The sequence below is a fragment of the Branchiostoma floridae genome, unplaced genomic scaffold (genome assembly GCF_000003815.2).
Source record: "Branchiostoma floridae strain S238N-H82 unplaced genomic scaffold, Bfl_VNyyK Sc7u5tJ_1307, whole genome shotgun sequence".
NCBI classification, from domain to species: Eukaryota; Metazoa; Chordata; class Leptocardii; order Amphioxiformes; family Branchiostomatidae; genus Branchiostoma; species Branchiostoma floridae.
In genome coordinates this window covers 32,706-42,288 of record NW_023365696.1, presented here as the reverse complement: position 1 = coordinate 42,288, position 9,583 = coordinate 32,706, and positions in this window count along the sequence as shown.

Genomic DNA, 9,583 nt, shown 5'->3' with positions numbered 1-9,583 from the left:
AAGATTTCCACCTGCGACTTTATTGCCTTGAAGGCATCTCCGTGCTCGTACCAGCGGTAACAACAGAATATACAACTGCACTTCTCGTCACAGTCGGATAGAAGGAAGCACGAGAGGAGTAGTCGAGGACATCTACGGGAGATTCTTTTAGCTGCAAGATTTCCACTCGCGAGTTTATGGCCTTGGAGGTATCTCCGCGCTCGTACCGGCGGTAATATAAGACTGGCTATCACTTACTCTCGCGCCGATTGGGAAGCGTTTCGGGAAGTGGATATCTGCGCGGAAGAAATTGCTTGAGAGAATCTCGTCAGGAGCTCATAACGGAAAGGGTATTGTTTTATTGAACACTGTGAAGAGATGGCTTCGAGGAGCGCGGTCTGCTTCGTGGTTGCTGTTTTCTTATTGTGGACGGCCGTTCTTCCGTCTGGTGAGTGGAAATGTCTTATATTGGGCGGGAATGCCTTAGCTAAAATGTCTTCAGGTTGGGTAGGAAAGGGAAAGTCTTGGCTAAAATGTCTTCATGCTGGGTAGGAAAGTCTTGGCTGGTTTAGATTGGACGTGTGTGACGTTGTAAAAATCAGCATAGAGAAACAAGATCGCTTTTCCGCGGCGCTATCCCTGGTGCTAAATTCTTTACTGTCGTTAATTTGCCACATTTCCTAGATATTGCTTGTTTCTTTTTATTAAAGTATATTTTGAACAGTTAAATGAAGACTAACCAGTTTCAACCCACGTATTCCTCACCAGAATATGAAGAAATGATCACTTTGCCGCTATCCCTGGTGCTGAAGTCTTAACTATAGTGAATTTACCGACATATATTATAGATTTTCCTTGTTTCTGTTTAAAGTTTATTTTAAACTGTTTAATGAAGGCACACAGATTCTACACACGTATTCCTCGTCAAGATAGAGACTAATGCTCACCTTAGCGCTATCCCTGGTGCTGGATTCTTAACTGTTGTTCATTTGCCATCACATGTCATAGTTTTGTTTTGTTTTGTTTCTTTTTAATGTCTGTTTTTAACAGTATAATTTTCTTCATCTTAGGTAGGAAAGTCCTAGCTAAAACGCTTTATGTTGGATAGGAAAGTCTTGGCTAAAATGTCTTAATGTTGGATAGGAAAATCTTAGCTAAATGTCTTCAGGTTTGACAAAAATGTCTTGTCTGGTTGCGATTGTACAAAGGTTTGGAAAATGACATGTCCGACGTCGTAAAAATCAGCAGAGAGAAAAACGATCACTTTGCCGCTATCCCTGGTGCTGAATTCTTAGCTGTCGTTAATTTGCCACATAACATGTCATAAATGTTCCTTGTTGTTTCTTTTTAGAGTGAATTTTAAACAGTTCAATACGGACATAACATATTCTACGCATGTATTCCTTGATCGTCAGAATAGAGACTAATGATTTGCTATTGTCCTCGGTTCTGAATTCTCTACTATTGTTAATTTTTTTTTATCACATGTCATAGATTTTCCTTATTTCAAAACTCTTAAACAGTTTAATGAGGGCACACCAGGTTCAAATCACGTTTTCCTCGTCAGGATAGAGACTTATGATCACTTTGTCACTATGCCTGGTCTTAACTGTTGGTAAATTTACCGCTACATGTCATAGTTTTTCCTTATTTATTTTTGAAGAATATTTTTGAAATTTTAATGAGGACACGCCGGATTCAAATCACGTTTTCTCCGTCAGCATAGAGACAAATGACAGGTAATTTATGCATGAAACAGTCGCTAACCTTGACGGTGTAAACAAGAGGCAGTGTTGTTTGCACGCTAATCAGGCTGGCTCATATAAACCCTTCCCTGGGGAGCTTCACCATGCACAACAACAACACTGCACGGGGGGAGCATACAAAACAAGCTGCATCTCCTACACAGTAGAATATATATCTCCTACTCAGGCACAGCTCTGTGGAATAGTATCAGGCAGAACTTGAAGAAGGCACGTTCAATAGTTAAGTAAACTCTATCTATCTATGCGCAACAACAACAGCGCACGGGGGAGCATACAAAACAAGCTGCAGCTCCTACACTGTATGAGATCTTTATCCTATTCAGGTACAGTTCTATAGAATAGTATCGGGTAGAACTTGAGAAAGGTGCCTTCAATCGTTACTCTATCTATTTCTATTTATCTATTTGTTTGGTTGCATTCACATGCACAACAACAACATTGCACGGGAGGAGCATACAGAACAAGCTGCATCGCCTACACTGTAGGAGATCTATATCCCACTCATGTACTAAGGCACAGTTCTGTTGAATAGTCTGAGGATGAACTTGAGGCAGGCGGCTTCAATCTTTAGTCTTAGGAACATTGTGTGACGAGAAATTATTCAACTACGGACTGACTGAATGATGATGATGATGACTATGTAAAGATGGACTTATATTATGTTGAATATTTAGAAAGTGATTATGGAATGTGAACTTGTAAATTACTGTGTGTACTATTAAGAAGCAAAGACCTTTAACCTCCCCCAGCCTTAAAGTCTCGAAAATGGCTCAGGCCAAAGATGCATGTATCAAGGTTAAATAAAGGTCGGGAAATAAGCTCCCCGGCATTTGTAGCTATTTGCTGGGGAAATCGGTTACCAAGCAACCGTTGCTAAGAAACAAGCATTTTGAATTGGCTCCATCCTTGAAAATGTTCAATACATACTCAAGATTCATCATAAGATTCTTTTACAGAGCACGCCTGGAAGTCAATGTCGTAAGCACTGAGTGTGTTTAACCCTGCATGAAAAATAAAATAAAACATAAGATATCATACCAATATTCATGATTTTACCACATTTTCAGAATTATAGCTACGTTTTGCACCGGTCACCTGGACTATCACGATGGTGAAGTCTACAGGCAGACAGCTGTTACTTTACTGGGTCCGTGTTTATTTACCCACATGTCGCGCCATCTGTAGCCGCATTAGTGATGGCTTCACCACTTCAAACGGAGATCGGTGGAAATTAGAAACGTCAACAGTCATTTCGTGTCGATCTCTTTCCTCGCGGTGTGCAGAAAAATTGGCTCGACGGAGTTTTGATTAGTTCTGGGAGGAAAAGGAAGCTTTAATTCCTGTGGAGTAATTGTGTTTTTATGGAGCAATATTTCTTGGGAAGGACCGCAGGATATTTCATAACAGTCGCTTCACTGTAGCTCAGTTGGTAGCAGCCGATATCAGATAAATTGGCATCAAATAATGGCAGATTCTTCTAATATTTTTCATAGCGTCTTGGATATGGATAGGGCTGTCCCTGTAGCTCAACTGGTAGCAGCCTCACAGTTGAACTTCTGGTTCCAATTAGATGGTAACTGGGAAACTCCGATTCAATCCTGGGTTTATTGTTTATTGTTTATTGTTCATTGACTCCTTTCGTTGTTAACATATCAATGCAACAACTAATCTTCCAGGAGTAATACACATAATACTTGGACACATACAGTTTACAACATACACACATACAACATGTCAATAAAAATCATTAAACAAAACGCATGTGCCTTATCCAAAAATCATCAAGCCCCTCATGTGTCTGGGTAGGGTATCTGGGTTGGGGCTGCACCTGTCTTTCGGAGGGCCGTAAAAATGGGGTTTCGTGTTTAAGAAGAAATACCAAGCGCATCAAAGAGGAAGTGTTAGCAACCACTCCTTGTAAATATGTACCCTGCAACTGAAGAACTACATTTGCGGCTCTATGTGCCGCTAGGGACTACAAGGGTCTGAGCGAAAGTTTCCTCTAGACCTAAGTAGGAATATGTACAATTGATCCCTTTAATTCTTATCAAAGTAGTCACAATTCCAATCCAGGCAGCTGAAGAAGATACATTCGCTGCCCTATGTGCTTGCTTGCTTCTTTGATTGAGATCTCAATTAGTGTAAATAACATGTATGTATATATTGGTTTGACATTTAACGTCGTGTACACAGGCACATCATGCATTGCAAGGGTCTCAACGAACAGTCGAAAGCTCCTTCTACTACTATTTCTAGACCGATGTAGGGACATGTGTATCTGACACTTTAAGTGTTTATTAAGGTAGTCACAATTCCGCTCCGAGCTAATTAACAGAAGTAGTTTGACGTTTCGCGCCATGTACACACGTACATTTTGGATTGCAAGGTTCTAAACCAATGAATGTAAGTTGCTTCAAGACTGACGTGGGGACATATGCATGTGACACTTTGAATGTTTATTAAGGTAGTCATAATTCGCTCAGAAAAAGATACATTCGCTATGTGCTTGTTAGTTTTATCGAGATCTCCATTAGTGTCACACAAGAATATTAGGCATAGCAATGGTCTCAACGAACAGTCGAAGGTCCCACTACTACTAGTTCTAGACCGATGTAGGGACATGTGCTTCTGACACTCTGAATGTTTATTAAGGTAGTCATACCTCCGCTCCAAGCTAATTAACAGCAGTAGTTTGACGTTTAGCGCCGTGTACACAAGTACATTATGCACTGCAAGGGTCTCCACGAACAGTCGAAAGCTCCTTCTACTTCTATTTCTAGACCGATGTAGGGACATGTGCATCTGACAATTTGAATGTTTATTAAGGTAGTCATATCTCCGCTCCGAGCTAATTAACAGAAGTAGTTTGACGTTTCGCGCCATGTACACAAGTACATTTTGGATTGCAAGGGTCTAAACCAATGAATGTAAGTTGCTTCAAGACTAACGTTGGAACATATGCATGTGACACTTTGAATGTTTATTAAGGTAGTCATAATTCGCTCTGAAAAAAAAAACATTCGCTATGTGCTTGTTGGTTTAATCGAGATCTCCATTAGTATCACACTAGAATATTTTATGCATTGCAAGGTTCTCAACGAACAGTCGAAAGCTCCTTCTACTACTAGTTGTAGACCGATGTAGGGACATGTGCATCTGACACTTTAAATGTGTATTAAGCTAGTCATAATTGGCTCTAAGGAAGATACATTCGCTACCCTATGTACACAAGTACATTAAGCATTGCAAGTTTCTACACGAACAGATTGATGTAGGGATATGTGTAGTTGACAATTTTGCAGTTGAATGTTTATCAAGGTAGTCATAATTCCTCTCCGAGCTAATTAACAGTAGTTTGACGTTTCGCGCCGTGACATCTCCTGACGCCCCCCCCCCCCCGCCCCGCGTGATGAATTACTCCATTAACCATTCAATTTCCCGTCAAACGATAAGAGAACAAAGAAACTATCTCCATCTGCGGATCTCTCCCCGCAAACGGTAAACTGCGTATCTCTGCTCTGTCGGAGGTTGATGGATTCTCATAACCTTTTGTGGCGGAGAAGATTGCAGCCAGCTCTTACAGTAGGAGAAAAACTGCAGGCGTGAAATTCGCAAAACTACTTTCCTGGGAGCTCATTACGTGTTATTGATTGGTGGGAGATTCGGGTCGAGGTGCGACACGGAGCGGTTCATATTGTAGCCAGGACGAGAAACAGACTGCCGTGTGATGTAGTGGCGACATAGACCTGTACAATGTTGGCGTACAAAACTACTACCGGGTGCGAAAGGTAACCCTGGCGGCAGAAATAGTCCCCTACCCCGAAAGAGGCCTGGCCAATAATCCACGGTAGTTTAATTCCCACCGTGCAAAACTTCTACTAGCTACCGGGTGGGAAAGATTACTCCGGCGGGAGAAAGTTTCTCCTATCCCGAAGGGAGCCTTGTTAATTCACGGTAGACTGGATACCAGGTTAACCCAACTGCATCTAGTGTTATATTTGGAAAAGTCTTCTCTCATGCCGTTTACGTCCTGTGTAGCTCTGGTATTTTATTTCGAGATTCGGGTGGAAGTGCGATATGGAGCCATTCGTATTGTAGCTCCGGACGGGAGACAAACCGTCTTGTTGTGTAGCTCCCGCCGTGAGAGGATTCCGGTGAAATTCGCAAAACAACTTTCCTTGGAGCTCATTACGAGTTATTGATTGTTGGGAGATTCGGGTCGAGGTGCCATGCGGAGCGGTTCGTATTGTATCCTAGCTTGGGTTCCATCCGGAAAGTAGTTAGATCCGGCGTTACTATATACAGTCGGTCACTTCTCGCTCTGACATTCATTATCTGTCGCTTCTCTGATGTTGCGTCTGGGATCTTTGACCAACTTAATGTCTGGAATCATCCAGATTTTGGACGATGGCGCTGATTGGTCTCTACACGTGAGCGAATTAAGGAATGGGTTCAAGCGATCGTTTGAACAGGCGTTCCAACACCCGAAACTAATTAGTTCATGTGTAGGGGCCAATCAGCGCCCAAGTCCGAAATTTGACGGTTACAGACGTTAAAATGGTCAAGGATCCCAGACGGAACAGCAGAGAATCGACTGTATATAGTGTATGATAAACGCCGAGGCGAACTACTTTCTTTGGAACTCATTACGAGTTATTGATTGGTAGGAGATTCGGGTCGAGGCTAGCCTGGGTACCATCCGGATAGTAGTTCACGCCTATCACTATCACACGCTTCTGATACCCGTCTGGAGACCTGAACATGCAAACCGTTTGGTGGCAACGTCAGTTAATGAGCGAATTAAGGAATGGGTTCTAGAGCGCCCGTTCGATGACAACAGGCCCTCCCGCGAGCGGACGGGGGGCTTTTCAGGTATTTAAACGCCTGTTCGAAAGAACGCTTGAACCCATTTCTTAATTATCTCATGTGTAGGTAGCGACAAATCAGCGCCTGTATATAGTGCATAATTAACGCCAGAACGAACTACTTTGCGGATGGTACCCAGGTTAGGTCGAAGTGTGATACGGAGCCGTTCTTATTGTCCCCCGGACGGGAGACAGACCGTCGCGTGATGAAGCTGCCGCCGTGAGAGATTTCCGGTCAGATTGCGGTCCCGGCGGAGACACAGACCTGCACAATGCCGGCGCGCAATTCTGCAGAGTGGGCGATTTGCTGTTATACATCACCGGCCTATCTACAGCGACAGGAATGGGGAAAACTTCGCCAAACAGATCCGTTCCTGTGATACAACGCAGGCATTCACTCATCTGGGTTATTTCAGCACACCTAGTTATTATATCGTGTATTGAATCGTATTTAGGAGGTCCCTAGGGGGCTATAAAGACTTTTGTCGGGCTGGAAACCCCAGCGTAGCGTGTACGCAAATCCGCCCACTTTGCTGCAGTATTTACTACACGAATACACTACACTTTAGTAGCTTCATCCTTCTAACAATGCTAGGGAATCAATAGTCTCTACCAGACTGACTACACTGGCTATTACATTTATAGGGAGAATTATTTGCCAGGGAAATTTTGCTACCAGAGTAGTTGGTCGGCCACGCAGCTGTCTGAACCTACACTTGGACTGACTCCCCTGGCCAATATCTCGATTTTTTTGCCCAAATTCTACGATCCCCGCACCCCCATAGGAAGGCCTGGTAGAGGCTAGTTAGGAAGTCCTCTTCCTTGCCTACGCAGCTAGCTGACTAGCCAGAAATCCAGGCTAGTCGTGAGAAGGCTTGGCCTACCGTAGCTAATGCAGGCTCCCTACGGGGTAGATGAAGCTCTCTCCCGCCGGGGGGATCGTTTACACCCGGTGGGATTTTCACGTGGTAGGAGATTTGCCCAGTGGGAGCCCGCCACAAAATCATACTACCGGGCACGAAAGATTACCTCGGCGGCAAAAAGATTCTTCTTTCCCGAAGGGGGACTGACCAATCCACCGTAGTGTCTTAACTCCACGGTAGAATGGGTACCAGGTTAACACAGCTGCATCTAGTGTTACATTTGGAAATCTTCTCTGAAGATGTTGACGTAGCTTTGGTGTTGCATGGCATACAGACACTGGCAAAGCCCGGAGGTGACAAGCGTCGCCCTAGGGCCATCTCTGGCGTAGCTTCACCCTTCTAATAATGTCAGGAAGGTTCGCATCTATTCATGCCCAGCTGCATATATACCTTCGCACCTGCTCTGCTGCATATTAAGCCTAGAGTAATAATTAAAGAGACTTTTTTTTTACACAACTACAGCTTTAATTTTACCGACGTACAATGTGAACCTGTCAGAATTGCCCTGAGAAAGATGACAGACGGTTTCCTTTTTATTTTTGCTGTTTGAAAAAATATTCACGGATCTAGCGTCACGGTAATATTTTGAAAGTCTATTAAACGTCTCCCGCGTCCACCACGTGAAAATCCTCATTCTGTTGGATGGTTCCCCAAGATTTTTTTCCTTTTTGTTCTTTGGAAAAAAAAAACGTTCAAGGATATAGGAAAGTAGTTGGAAAGTCTATAAAACATTTCCCATGCCGTTGAACTTCCTGCGTAGCTGTTGAGCTGCATGACAAACAGACGGTGAGGTCGGCACGGGTGGCAGGGTTCGCCGGAGGGGCCAATCCTGAGTAGTGCGGACGGCTTTCCGTGAGTGTTAGGGTCCTTCAGAGCTCAAAGCTGCTTCCTACCGGAATTTAATTAATGCAGACAGGGGCGGGAATGTCACAGAGGCCGGCTCCTGGGCGGGTAGTGTGTGAGATTACCTGCTGTAGCGTGATTATCATGGATCTACATCGAACAGGAGAAATTTTCGCTCGGATGGTGACTTTTGTGACATGTTGATAGTTCCGTCTTGTTTGTACCGTTGATGAGTAAATTCTATTCACTACATTCCAAAAACGAACCTTTACGTTCTACAACATGGCGTTATAGCATTTTCAGTCATACATTTACATTTTTCTTGATATCAGCGGATCTGCATCGAAATATGGAGAACTGGAGAAATATGCGCTCTGATCGCGACATTGTGACAATTTCGTCTTGCTCTGAATCGTTGATAAGCAAATCTCATTCCACAATTGAACCTTTGTTACACTTTGTATTTCTTTTTTTCTTTTTATTCATACATTTTCAGTTTGCATGATTATCCGACAGTGGATCTACATTGAACAGGAGGGATATATGTTCTGATGGTGACTTTTGTGACATTTTGACAGTTCCGTCTTGCTTGTATTGTTGATAAGTAAATCTCATACACCCCATTCCACAAATGAAACTTTGTGTTGCATTTTCAGTCATACATTTACACCTTGCATGATATCAGTGAATCTCCATAAACCAGGTGGAATATGCGTTCTGATCGTGACATTTTGACAATTCTGCCTTGCGTTGAACCGTTGATAACTTGAGGGCGACGACCGAGATGCGACCTAAAATTTGGCAGATCGCTCAACGAATTTCATAGATACAAATAAACTTTTTTTACGCGTTGTATTTCCATTGTCTTTTCAGTCATGCATAACATTCCAGTTATGAAGTCAATGGTTTAACAAATCGAAGTTTGGTCACAGCGAGGTCACGGCGAGGACGCAGTGCGATCGCCGTGAAGTAGAACGGTGGTCTCATCAAGCTCCGTGGGTCTTATCTATATACTTCAAGGAACATCGATTTTTTTTCGCAATCGGCTCTTGTACGGGTCCCTGGCAGCGCACGCAAAGCCCTGCAGGTCAATCAGTTCTACCTGGGAAGAAGCCGCGCTTACTGGTAATGATAACCATACATTACCGCCTTAGTGCTGCGTCGCAATGTCTTCCTTTGGAAATATTCAATATCTGTCTGGATTTGA